Raw genomic sequence first — 14,638 nt, 5'->3', positions numbered from 1 at the left:
GGAGGTGTCTCTGTTGCCCTATACAACATTACAGTAGACCATGCAACACTATGCTACTGTATAATACACCAAACAATACAATATAATGGTGTAGATTATTATTTATAAAAAGATTATTTTAAAAGTAATTTGTTACTCTTGGGATTTAGAAAGTGTGAGTATTTACAGAACCAGTTTTGAAGTGGATGGAAATGGAAATATGACTGATTGTTTTTATTTGGTTATTTGCACAACATCATCAGGGTTACTGAACAAAATTAGTATGTGTTAAAAACTGTACACAACGTGCATGACAACAGACATGACAATATAAAGTCTAGCCTAGGTTCTCAGATACTGTGATTTCCTTCTTCGGTGTCACTGAATGCACCATTAACTATTTACCTAAACAGTTTATGATGTTTTACTTTGGTTAAGTAAAATGGCTGCCCATGGCTGCCACTAGGTGTTTTAACGATGGCTTTCTAAAAATGTTAAGCACCCCAAACTGTACAAGTGTACCAAATGTCATGCTTTTATAAGAAATGTGAACATAATTTTCACATATCATCCGGACTATCAGGATACATATGCTATCTCCCATTTCAGTGTTTCTCTAATCAGGGGCAGGGGTATTCAATTAAAATCAAAGAGGTCCAGTTAGAGAAAATTTTCTCAAGCAATCATGATGTCTCACATGCGTTATTCAGTGCCATATATTTTGAAGTAGCCTAGTAGTGTATCAACGTCTGTATGTAGTCAACAACTGACTAGTCATCAATGCACGAATGAGGGTTAATTCAAACTCACATTAACAGTTCACCTTTGCACCCCCAGATGGCATTAGCATCATGGCAAAAATACCCTCAACAATTCCTGTATTGAGATACTAAAGCATATGTGAGATTATGAAAGGACAGCTGGCTGATATGGCCTAATTATAATCAATTTGTATAAGAATATCTTTCCAATAGACATTCATCAAAATTCAAATATTAAATGCTCTGCTCTGAATAATAAGTGTTAAAGACTGCATTAGGAAAAAAAATCCTTTTTTTTCTAATGTGTGATTAAAATCAAAAGCTAAAAATAATAAATAAAATATTTTGAACTGCTTGTTTTAAATAATGATAAATGTATTTTAGTATTAAAAGCAGCTAAAGTAATATGTAGGGGAGAGAAATGTGTGATGATTTCTGAGAGTACAGCACTAACATGAGTCTTCATGTGATCTAACATGAGATAAATACATCTTTATTTTTGTTGTACCGATACAAGACTCGGTGTTGGCAGTATTAATACCGCCCACCCCTAACATACATCTTCTTTTTAGAACATACTGACATCTGATCGGTTTTTCATATTGATCACCACACAACAACGTGTGTGAGAAGAGTATGTGTGTTAGTGTGCTAGTACATAGTGCTTTAAAGATTAACGTGTGCCAACATTAGGATGGGAAGGAGGGGCAAGTACAGAAGTGAAACCTATAAATTTAATTAGCTAAAACAAAAAAATAATTGTGATGTAAATTAACATCAGAATTTACCATACTTATATCATTATATACTATACTTCTATACGAGTATACCTGTACTAAACTCTAGAATTACCAGTATTTCTTCCCCACGCAGAATACATACAACATGCGTTGACATGAGTTGACATTTTCTTTGTACACTGCTAACCCCTCTCTCTCTCTGCTTCAGAACACACTTTTTTTATCCTGGTCTGTTATAAGTCCACTTTTAATCCGGTTCACCTATTTTAATAATTTGATGCCTGAATCACTGCCAAAAGTCGTATTTTATTCTTGCTACTGCTGCAGTTGCTAGGAGGCAACTGGCAGTCTGTTTTTGGCACTGGAAGCTAACAACAATAGCTAGCTGGATCCACTGGAAACGGAACGACTTTGGAACAACGTGTTGTCGTTGCTCAAATTAAAACCCACCTCTCCTCCAATAACCTGTTTGAACCATTTCAATCTGGATTCTGCTCACAACACACCAAACTCTCCTGGCTCTGTTCAACTATCTCAACAGACAACAGTTCATACACATCAACAACTGCACCTCCTCCATTGCTCCTCTGTCACAAGGCGTCCCCCAAGGTTCGGTGCTTGGTCCTCTCCTTTTCATCCTTTACATCCTGCCACTCGGAAATATCATACGCAAACATGGTCTTCACTTCCACTGCTACGCCAATGATAACCAGGCTCCTTCCTAACTCACAGACCTGCTCCACTGCCACAACCCCCCCCCACACCTTTCTATTCTCTTCTTTCTCTTTTTCATTTTTTGCATACTATACAGTTATTTGAATGCTTTGGATTTTTCAGATAAAGGCGCTGTGCCCTCCTGAAGGTGTTGCTAATCTCCCAAATTCAAACTACACTGCTGACTTGGCGCTGCCTCACATTATCTACTACTTTCCTCCTCACAAAGGGGCCTTTAGGTCTGTAACACAGATGCTGACAGTGATACAGGTGGAGGTCAGGGTGGCTGAGGCAAAGGCAGAAAGTTGGATGGATGCAGAGTAGAGAAGAAACGAGGAGGAGGGGGAACCAGCAGCAGAGTAAGTTTTAGGGCAGCGCAGGACGAGCTTAAAATCTATAAGTGAATGAACATAAACTGTCCTAACTCTTAAAATGTGCGTTCACTTTCAAACTGTTCTCAATCCATGTTGATGTCAAGTCAAAGGAACTTAACATTGGATTGGAAAATAAACATTGGTGGTAGATGTCTTATGTGTTAATAAACTCAATTTCTAAAAAAAATATAGTATATAAAGTAATATGTAGGGGATTGATATGTGTGATGATTTCTGAGGTGAATGTGTTATAAATAGAGTACTTCTAAATATATTTTTATAGACAACAGCTGCAGAGAAGCAAAGAGTGCAACATTAACCTGCACTTTGGTAATTAATGCTTCTTTTGCACTTTGTCAACTGCATTTCATTGGCTCTGTACCTGTACTCTGCTAAATGACAATACAGTTAAATCTAATCTAATCTATTAACAAGAGTCTTTGTATGATTTAACATGAGAGAAATTGATTTTTTACCAATACAAGACTTTGGGGATCTATCCATCTATCTTTAACATTGGATTATTTATAGTGATATTTCGTCATGCTGGTCTGTTCTGCATCTACTGCATGTCTGTTTGTTCTGAGATTTTTTGATATTGGGCTATATAAATACAATTTACTTCACCTGACTTGACATACATCCTCTTTCCATACTTGACAGTTTGATACCCTGTGATATACAAGTTGGTCTCTGTGTTTGTAAAGAGAGAACTTTCATTGACTAAAATAAAAAGGTTTAATGTAAAATAGCCTCGAGACTACAGCCACTTTTGGAGCGCATGCAAAACAACTACTGTATCATTTCACAGTTTAGATCCTGAAATCAACTGTTCAACATATTTTAAAGATAAGAGTGACTAGTTAACACTTTCTTTTTCATTTTTTGCATACATTAATTTGAATGCTCTTCCATTTTCATATAAAGGGATGGTGCATTATATACTACTTCATGTAGTCACACAACACTGAAAGAGTCTACATATATACAGGCACTCAAGGTTCCAAAAAGCAAACCCAAAAATTTGACAGAATTGATTATATATGACATGACACCAATTCTAACTTACAACAAAATGTATACACTATATCTGCCCCCTTTTTCATATACTGTATGTATTTATGTCCTTTGTTACTCCAGAAGCACTATGACAAACTGAGATACTATCTTAAACATTACACTGTGAACACATCTCAAACACAAATCATGTGATTACATTCACATCATTCACATCACATGTTCCCTAAACTGCTCTTTGATTGGTCAGAATCTGTTTGCTAAACAATGCAAAGATTTCACTGTCCTTGTGTGATTTTGAAAGTTGGGACCTAATACGGTCATCAGAACAAATTTCTATGAGGCTACGCACTTCCTCACGACTCCAAGCTTGTCCGCGAGTTTCCGTGGGGCTATGTTGCTCAAGTGCAAACTTGTCCTGATCCCATTATGCACAGCACAGCTTACTTAGGCAGCTGGTTTAGTCAAGGGTACCTCCGCGTACCTCCTATGGCGCCATTTTAATGCTAACACTTTTTGATAAGCACTCACACTTGCTGTTAGCATTCAATTTTGACAGCGAATAACTTTACATCTGAAGCATTTAAAGACTCTATTTGTCCATTGTTTAATTCTAAAGAAACACAACAATGTATAAAAGGCTCCATTACCTTGTACCTCAAGTTATGGCTCCGTAGCAGACGCTTTTATAAAAATAGGCTAACGATTGAGTCCTAACCACGAGACTTACTGTCACACAGTAGAGGAATTACCGTATAGTACAGGAGAAGCTGGCAAGCAGTTTGGACTTCCATTAGCTGTTTAGAAAAGTTTAATTACCAATGTTAACTAGCATGTTAGTGATCAGTAATTAGCCTGTGCCTATGTTATCTCCTTACATATACCTACACTCTCCGTCTCTGTAAGATTGGGAATGATTGAGATTTCTCTCGGCACAGCTACCAGAAGACTTCACACTTTCAGACAGGTTGCTCACGTCACATCTACGTCTTCAAGCTCAGTTGGAGGCTGCTCAGTAACGCTCAGCCAGCACCGGGAAAGTGCTTCTAATATCCTTCACTGGTCTCTGTCCAGAGACACGGGGTCTGGTGGTCCATTTCTTTAACTGTCTATGGATTTAGTGCCACAGTTCTTCCAGCAGATGAGTCTGATCTATTACGAACCGAGACCACCTTGTACGCTAGTTTGGACTGCTTTAGGTGCGCATCCGAGTGTGATTGCTGCGTTCTCAGCTGCCCAAACAAACCGCACCAAGGGAGAAAACAAACTCTAGTGCGATTCAACCGTACTAAATGAGGCAGGTGGGAGAGCCCCCTAAAATATGATCTATCTGGTGCTGCCTACTGTAACGGGCCTCCCTTGCTGACTCAGGATAGTGCAAGGGTGTGAACATGATGATGATGTTAGTTATGAAGATGGTCTCTATCCACGCTACAGGTTCTAACACCCATCTCGTAAAATATGGACACTTGGTCAGGTGCCTTTGTCGTTCTTATTGACGCTAAAAGTCTCCTTTAGCGGTTTAAGTAAACGCGCTTGGTCGGGGCGTATGGTTCCGTGACACGCGGGAAGAAAGGGTCTGAAAGAAAAAAAGGACTATAGCAACCTGGTCTCCTGGGTGAAAGTCCTGTGTTTGACCAACCAACCTCCTTACGCGGAAATTCGCCCATACATATTCGCTAAATCCTATCTAGCTGCTGCTGTCCCCGGTGCGTTACACAAACACGCTAAAAGACGCCTTTTTTGTCGCATCAGATGCTGACAGCCACTGACAGCCACTGACAGCCACTGACAGCCACTGTCCAAGCGTCGTAATTTTACAAGTTCGGAATCAGAACGGGTTGATCCATGCCGTTCCACTTTGGGTATTGCTCCGGTGCCTTCCTCTTTCTTTGTGTTGGTGTTTTAAACTCTGGTTACCCTGCTCCTCAGATCTCTGCAGGGTAAATCCAGACAGCTAGCTAGACTATCTGTCCAATCTGAGTTTTCTGTTGAACGACTAAAGCTACTTTTGAACGTACACATGTTCCACCAAAACAAGTTCCTTCCCGAGGCTATTTTGCAGAGGCACCGTGGCTCCGTCCAGCGCTTAGCACCGCCCAAGACTATTGTAATTGGTTTAAAGAAATGCCAATAAACCAGAGCACGTTATTCTCCCATCCCAGAATGCTGGACTAGCCAGACCTTCCTCCGCAGTGCGGTGATTTCATGGCCATGAAAGTATTGGTAATTGCATAATTTCATTGTGGGTGACGTGTGAAATGCAGGACTTTCTGTGTCAATTACATGAATCCAACTAAAACCTGAAACTCTTTTTTTCTCTCTCTCTCTCTCTCTCTCTCTCTCTCTCTCTCTCTCTCTCTCTCTCTCTCTCTCTCTCTCTCTCTTTCATGCAGGGCCGGCCCGAGGCTTTTGGGGGGCCCTAAGCAGGATTTGGTTAGGGGGATTCTGCACATTGTAACGTGCTGCCGCTGCATTTGGCACTAAATCAACTTGTGTATTGTAAATATTAGTTTAAGCACTCATAATGTACAAATAAGCGTTTAAAGACTAATGTGAGACCTATTAGCAGCAACACTTTATCTTTATATAGACCGGCTCTGTTATGAGCTCTATTGTGGGACATTTCAAGCGCTCTTGGGGGGCCATTTGGTAGCCCTGGGGCCCTAAGCAGCCGATTAGTTCGCTTATGCGTCGGGCCGGCTCTGCTTTCATGCTGAAGTCTCCCTGTATGTTCATAACTCACATTTCACTGAAAGCCTCTTTGAATATAGTTGAAAGATCTTTAATGTTTAGATAAGGACATGTTGCCACACCCAGGGCGTGGCCATGGTCTCCCTCTAGATTAAAACACGTCAGACTGTGAGTTCAGACTGTATTCATTGCAACTTGCAAACTGCTAACAGAAAACAGAAGCAGAAGACGGCTTTAGAGCATCCAACAGACAACTCTCTCCAACCAACAGGTAAAAGAAACATTTTTAAAAAGTGTGAACTTATTCTTTAACCAAGTGTTGTGTATTAGCTGTACTGTAGTTGCTTACACGCAAGTTTTGAAAGAGTGGACATTGTAGAAACACAAATTAAATCAGTCAGTCAGTGATCTCAAGTAATATTGTTTCAGACATACAGAATGTTATATTAGTGAATTGTTGCGCTAATTGCACATTCTAAGAAATATCTGTGTAGTAACGCTCATAACCCTGAGGCCATTTTTACAATTCCTTGTCCGTCTGGTTTTATTTTCTAAAAAAGCTTGTAAAACATCAACCCTGTTGTCTACAGTCAATCAATGTATATCATTTTTTTTCAGGAAAAACTGGGCTATTAGAATATTTGTGCTGTTGTGAGGTCACTTGAATGTAAAAAAAAAAAGGTTGTATGACCTTAAAGACAAATAAATAAATAAAACGGAAAATTAATCTCACAGATATGTATTGATATCACACACACAGAGCCATAAACGCTAAGCCAATCTCCTGTCTAAATCAGTTCTCATATGTCTTGGGTGTCAAACTGTAAAGAAATAAACATTATTAAAGAAGTCCACATTGCCACTTTTTTAGATTTTTGTCATTTTATTCGACATTTTTTAAGTAAAAAAAAAGTGTTATTTGCATTTCAGTGATTTTATTTCAACATGTTTATTTCAAAGATAACATCCCCATTTTGATTCCATAACATGTGTTATTATTAAATAAATGGTGCATATATAAAGAAGTGGCCATGTACAGTAGGACAACTTGTTAAGGACGGAAATTTAAATATGTTTTCCCTTATCACTAACCTGTTCTGTGTGCAGATGGCTGGCCTGTGTTGGATGGCTGTGGTGCTGGCCTTCAGCCACCATTTTTTCAAAAAATGTCCAGATGCTTTTGCCCTCATGAAATTCACTTATGCCAATAATCAAAATAATAATGTCATATGTATTGATATCACACACAAAGCAATGATACACAAGCATTTGTGTTGTCTAAAACAGTTCTCCTATATATTTGGAGGGTTTGGATTTATTGCTCAAAAACTCAGAAAAAAGGCACATGTTCCAGGCTGGATAGAAAACCTTCTGTAAAGGCTACAAAGACACCAAAGACACCCCCGTGATGGCTAACTCCTTAGCTTTTAGCAGGAAAAATAGGGAAGAAGCTATGTTTTACGGTTATTAAATTATCTAAATATGAATCAGAGGTGCTGTTTTGGGGTCGGGGACGATCCTTTAATGTTCTGATTAACAGTTGTATGTTCGTATATTTTAACAGAAATTATCCATAGAACTTGAATCACAGTTGTATTTTTGTTCTTTATATTTCAAATTGTATAATTTGACAACTTTTGTCGGCCATGGAGGTTGGTTTTGGTAGATTGAAGAAATCCACATTGCCACTTTTTTAGATTTTTGTCATTTTATTTGACATTTTTTAAGTAAAACAAAAGTGAATACATTGGTTTAAGAGTGAAAGTCTTATTTGCTTTTCAGTGATTTTATTTCAACATGTTTATTTCAAAGATAACATCCCCATTTTGATTCCATAACATGTGTTATTATTAAATAAATGGTGGCATATATAAAGAAGTGGCCATGTACAGTAGAAAAACGAAAATTTTTAAATATGTTTTCCCTTATCACTAACCTGTTCTGTTTGCAGATGGCTGTGGTGCTGGCCTTCAGCCTGTCTGTTGGAAACACTGAGGCTATGGATCTGGAATACATTACAAACACTGCAAACATAATCCTGGCACGGTGAGGCCATCTGTTGCTAGTTACTTGAACTACATAAAAAGTTCAGTATTCCTTGTTTTGTGTGAATATAGCTGACGAGACCACCAGTTACCACAAGGTGCCACTAGAATCAACCAAAACCAATGAACAATAACAGTAAAAGTCTGCAAGTAGGATCCTCAGGGGCGGTTCTACATTGAATTACACCCATGGCAAGACCCCCTTCAAGTGCCCCACCCCCCCAAAAAACAAAACAAAAACAGAAACACACAAAATTGCAGAATTTTGCAAAATTACTATATTATAGTGTATACTTATTTCAAGTTCTTATTACTTATACTGCTATATTTTGTGCAGAATTGTGTTCATTGTCTTTTTAAAATGTTGGAGGTGGAGATTGTGCAACTTAAAAAGTGTTTCCTGTTGTAATTGCAATACTTTAATAACGGGATTCTCTTAAGTGTGTTTTTCAAATGTTCTAATGAAAAATTTGTGCAATTGAGAAATATAATTTTCTCTTTCACTTATGTTGTTATAATAATATATATAAAAATGTGCCAAAAATATATACAATCAGATATATAAAAAATGTAACGAGAGCAGAGAGCAACAATAATATAAAATATAGAATAAATAGGCCTATTCTAAATAGCACAAATCCTCCATCACACAAATGTGAAAACACACTAAAGAGAATCTAATTATCACACATCAGTAACTCAGGATAGGATTGGAAATGAAAAGTGTAACTGACACATAACCGCGTGCTAAGTATTAGCGGAGCACCAACCGTATCGGCGCCTATGCTCAGAAACCCGGTTGACCCAGAAGTGAACTGGTGAAATTGTTGTTTTCATGGTCCAACCAAACATGAATGGCCTTTGTCAGACATTACACTCAATAGTTGTATCCATGCCACCACCATGAGGTTAGCATTTGTGGTTTTGAGTGAAATGTCTCGACAACTATTGGATGGACTTCCATCAAATTCAGTTCAGACATTTACATTCTCCTAAGGATGAATTGTACCAACTTTAATGATCGCCTCCCCTGTCATTCATAGCAGCACCTCTGCTGTACTGGATCCTGAAGTCAAACTGTTCAACATATTTTAAAGATAACGCTGACTGAGCTAACACTGTCTTTTTCATTTTTGGCATGAATGGTAAGATAAAGGTGTGGGGCCATACTGAAGGTGTTGCTAACCTCCTAAATTCAAAGTACAACTTATCCAACAGTACAATATCTCATGCCATGGATCTGCCTCACATCATATACTACTTTCCACCTCACAAAGTGGCCTTGAGAAGAAATGAAAAGGAGGGGAGGGACACAAAGCAGGTGATTAAGCAGGCACAGAGTCAGAAGAAAACAAATAAGAGGACGAAAACACAGAAAAGAGGAACGACAGGAGGGGGAAATAGAAGAGTTAACAGGATATATATTTAATAACCACCAAAATAATTTGCCAAACATGAGCAGCAACAGCTGCAGAGAAGCAAATAGAGCAGCAGTGTCTTTATGTGACCTAAGATTAGGTCTTTTTTTAAGACTTAGTTAGGGTAAAATTGATACTTTAGGGATGGATCCACCCATCCCTAATATAAATCTTCTTTCCATACATGACAGTTTCTGATATCCTGTAACACACAAGTTGGTATGTGTGTGTGTGTGTGTGTGTGTGTGTGTGTGTGTGTGTGGGGAAGAAAGGAGGAGGAGAAATGCCAAGAGTACCTTATAATACAAAAAAGCCTCTCCTTGCTGTCATTTCACAGTTTGGATCCTGTTCAACATATTTTAAAGATAACACTGACTGAGTTAACACTTTCTTTGTCATTTTTTGCATACATTCATTTGAATGTTTTGAATTTTCAGATAAAGGGATGGAGCCATTCTGAAGGTGTTGCTGCAACTTATCCAGCAGTACTTTATCTCATGTCATGGCTCTGCCTCACATTATATATGACTTCATGTAATTTTATACTGGGGACACACTGAATGAGACTTATGTGTGATTAAAATCAAATTCTAAAAAATATCTAAACTATTTCAAACTGCTAGTTTTCGACACTGATATCAGTACTTCCCAATATATTTTAATAACCACCAAGTAATTTGCCAAAAATGAGCAGCAACAGCTGCAGAGAAGTAAATAGAGCAGCACTAACAAGTGTCTTTATGTGACCTAATACTTTTTTTAAACTTAATTTAGGTATTATTGATACAATCTATCCCCAACATACATCTTCCTTCCATTTTGACAGTTTCTGATACCCTGTGATACACAAGTTGGTATGTATGTGTGTTCGTGTGTGTGTGTGCACGTGTGTGTGTGTGCGTGTGTGTGTGCATGTGTGTGTGTGTGTGTGTGGGTGTGCGTGTGTGTTTGTAAAGAGATCATTTTCATTTTATTTTAATTCATTGACTAAATAAAGATAAAGAAGTTTGATGTGAAGGAACCTCGAGACAACAGCCACTCTCCTCTGTGTCATTTTGGTCCTGCATAACAGCTCTCATTTCACAGTTTGGATCCTCAAGTCAGACTGTAACTCTCACATAACCGCGATCAGCTTCGTGGGTGCTAAGTGTTAGCGGAGCACCAACCGTATCTGCGCCTATGCCCAGCAACCCGGTTGACCCAGAAGTGAACTGGTGAAATTGTTGTTTTCATGGTCCAACCAAACATGTATGGCCTTTGTCAGACATTACACTCAATAGTTTTATCCATGCCATCACCACCATGAGGTTAACATCAGTGGTTTTGAGTGAAATGTCTCGACAACTATTGGATGGACTTCCATCAAATTCAGTTCAGACATTTACATTCTCCTAAGGATGAATTGTACCAACTTTAATGATCGCCTCCCCTGTCATTCATAGCAGCACCTCTGCTGTACTGGATCCTGAAGTCAAACTGTTCAACATATTTTAAAGATAACGCTGACTGAGCTAACACTGTCTTTTTCCATTTTTTTGCATACAGTTATTTGAATGCTTTGGATTGTTCTGATAAATGCCTGGTGCCTTACTGAAGGTGTTGCTAATCTCCCAAATTCAAACTACACAGCTGACTTGGCACTAGGTCTGTCCTCGACTACAGAAATTCTTAGTCGACTAACCCGTATATGATTTTGTCGACTAATCGATTAGTTGATTTAATTGACAGAGCTGTGCGCTTTGAGAGGTGGTTAAGACTAGAAAAGCACTATATAAATGTAGTTAATTAACCATCTGTAAAACTGAGTTTCTCCACAATTAATCCTGCAAAAGCACCACTTTAAATCTTGTGTTTACCATGAATGTGCTCAGAAGTTTCTTGGAAATAAGTAATTAAGCATGAATAAGCATAAAAAATGACTAATGGACTAAAGAAATCTTAGTCGACTAAGACCAAAACGACCGATTAGTCGACTAATCGACTAAGAAGGAGCAGCCCTACTTGGCGCTGCCTCACATTATCTAATACTTTCCTCCTCACAAAGGGGCCTTCAGGTCTGTAACACAGATGCTGACAGTGATACAGGTGGAGGTCAGGGTGGCTGAGGCAAAGGCAGAAAGGTGGATGGATGCAGAGTAGAGAAGAAACGAGGAGGAGGGGCAACAAGCAGCAGAGTAAGCAGGCACACATATAGGAGGGGACCAGGACCAGTTTAAAGTCTGTCAATCTATATGAACATCAAACTGCTACAACTCTTAAAATGTGCATTCACATCCAAACTGTTCTCAATGCATGCCATGTAGAAAACAGAAACCTAACAGTGGGCTGGGAAAAAACTTGCCGGCTTGTCATAAGTTGTCTTATGTGTGATTGAAATATATTTTTAACTGCTTTTTTTTAGTACTGATAACAGTACTGTGACCCTGTGTCACACAAGTTGGTGTGTGTGTGTGTGTGTGTGTGTGTGTGTGTGTGTGTGTGAGGCGATGGAAAACAGAAGAGTTTACACGAGCAAAGGAGGAGAAAGTAGAGTACCTCTCTATATATTTTAAGCACTAATTTGCCAAAGATCCATCAAATCCATCCATCGTCAACCACTTATCCCGCGCACAGGGTCGTGGGGGGGCTGGAGCCAATCCCAGCATACGTCGGGCGAAAGGCGGGGTACACCCCGGACAGGTTGCCAGTCCATCGCAGGGCCACACATAGACGAACAACCACTCACTCACACATGCACACCTACGGACAATTCAGGGACACCAATAAACCTAGCCCGCATGTCTTTGGTCGAATTTGCCAAAGATGATGCAGAGAAACAAATAGTGCAGCACTCTCCTCTGTTTGTCATTTTGGTCCTGCATAACAGCTGTCATTTCACAGTTTGGAACTTAAAGTCAACTGACTGACTTAACACTTTTTTTTTCATTTTTTGCATACATTCATTTGAATGCTTTGCATTTTCAGATAAAGGGATGGAGCCATTCTGAAGGTGTTGCTGCAACTTATCCAGCAGTACTTTATCTCATGTCATGGCTCTGCCTCACATTATATACTACTTCATGTAATTTTATACTGGGGACAACACTGAACGAGAATACATAAATACAGACACTTATAAGCACCAATCATTTTTTTATTGGTGCTTAAACCAACTGTTCTTTTAAGAAAGTAATTATATGACACTAATTCTAATTTACAACAGAATTGACACACTATATCTGCCTCTTTTTGATATATGTATTTAGGTACCATCTGAAACATTACACCATGAAACACAAACACACTCTCAAACACAAGACAGAAGCTCTCTGATTTGCTTTAATGAAAGTCTGAATGAAAACTATTAAACAAATCAAATACTCAAACTAATGACCAGGTCATTTCAAATAGAATTTTCCTTTTGGCACAAACACAGAGGGGCCTAGAGTTGCGTAAAAAAACACAAAGTTTTGCCAGGGTACTGTATGGCAGCAAATCAAATGCTGAAAAACTGAAATGAACATGCATTGCACATTGCAGAGGCATAAATATGATCTATCTGGTGCTGCCTACTGTAACGGGCCTCCCTTGCTGACTCAGGAGAGTGCAGGGGAGTGAATATGATGATAATGTAAGTTAGGAACAGAGATGTATAGTAACGAAGTAGAACTACTTCACTACTGTACTTAAAGGAACATGCTAACTTATTGGGAGTTTAGGTTATTCACCGTCTCCCCCAGACTAAGACAAGTCCACACATACCCTTCTCGTGTCCGTGTGTGTTGTAACTCTGTCTGACGGTTCCACCGGTAGCTTAGCCTAGCACAGAACCTGCAAGTAACTGGTTCCATCTAGCGGGGAACCGGGAACTATATTCTCAGGCGGAAGAATATAGTACTTGGGCAGAATGATTTGCTTTGCAGCAAGCCTGTCTGAGAATATAGTTCCCGGTTTGTTTACAGTTAGAAGATGGCTGTGTCTCATGTGACGTTGACTTTACAAATCACAACATGTAAATAGGAATATGTTGGTGTTATTTTGTCACTTATTGGGAGCAGTAGGATTACTGGAACCATTCACCTGCAGGATCTATGCTGGGCTGGTGCCACTGGAGCTGTCAGACAGCATTACAGCACGCACGGAGATGAGAAGGGTTTGTATGGACTTGTCTAACTCTGGGGGTTACGGTGAATAAGATAAAGTCCCAATAATCGACGTGTTCCTTTAAGTACTAAAAGGCTGTATCTGTACTCTACTGGAGTTAAATTGTTTATGTGCTGCATTACTCGTTACAATTATAAAAACTGTTCTGAATCATTCCAAACCCACATTATCACTGTCATGGTTTATTAGAAGACCGTGCATGCTCCCGTTCTGCTGTTCGCTCTGCTGCCTGCCCGCCCCGAGAACACCCAAGACCCGCCAGTTCGCCTCTAGATGGAAGAACCAGAAAACACCTCTCCCCAACACCCCCAACACCGAGCAATATGTGGCGGTGAGGGTGAGGAAGGAGACCACCCCCTGGCCCACCCAGAGTCCAGCTAGCTACCCGCGGTTCATGACATGCTGCGGTGTTGGACATTCCCATAGACAGTATATAAACTGGACCACCAGACCCTGTGCCTCTGGACCAGAGACCAGTGAAGGATATCAGAAGTCTCTTTCCCGGTGCTGGCTGAGCGTTACTGAGCAGCCTCCAACTGAGCTTGAAGACGTAGATGTGACGTGAGCAACCTGTCTGAAAGTGTGAAGTCTTCTGGTAGCTGTGCCGAGAGAAATCTCAATCATTCCCAATCTTACAGAGACGGAGAGCGTAGGTATATGTAAGGAGATAACATAGACACAGGCTAATTACTGATCACTAACATGCTAGTTAACATTAGTCATTAAACCTAAACAGCTAATGGAAGTCCAAAC

Source organism: Perca fluviatilis, chromosome 1, assembly GCF_010015445.1.
Source record: "Perca fluviatilis chromosome 1, GENO_Pfluv_1.0, whole genome shotgun sequence".
Taxonomy (NCBI): domain Eukaryota; kingdom Metazoa; phylum Chordata; class Actinopteri; order Perciformes; family Percidae; genus Perca; species Perca fluviatilis.
This window is presented reverse-complemented; position numbering follows the sequence as displayed.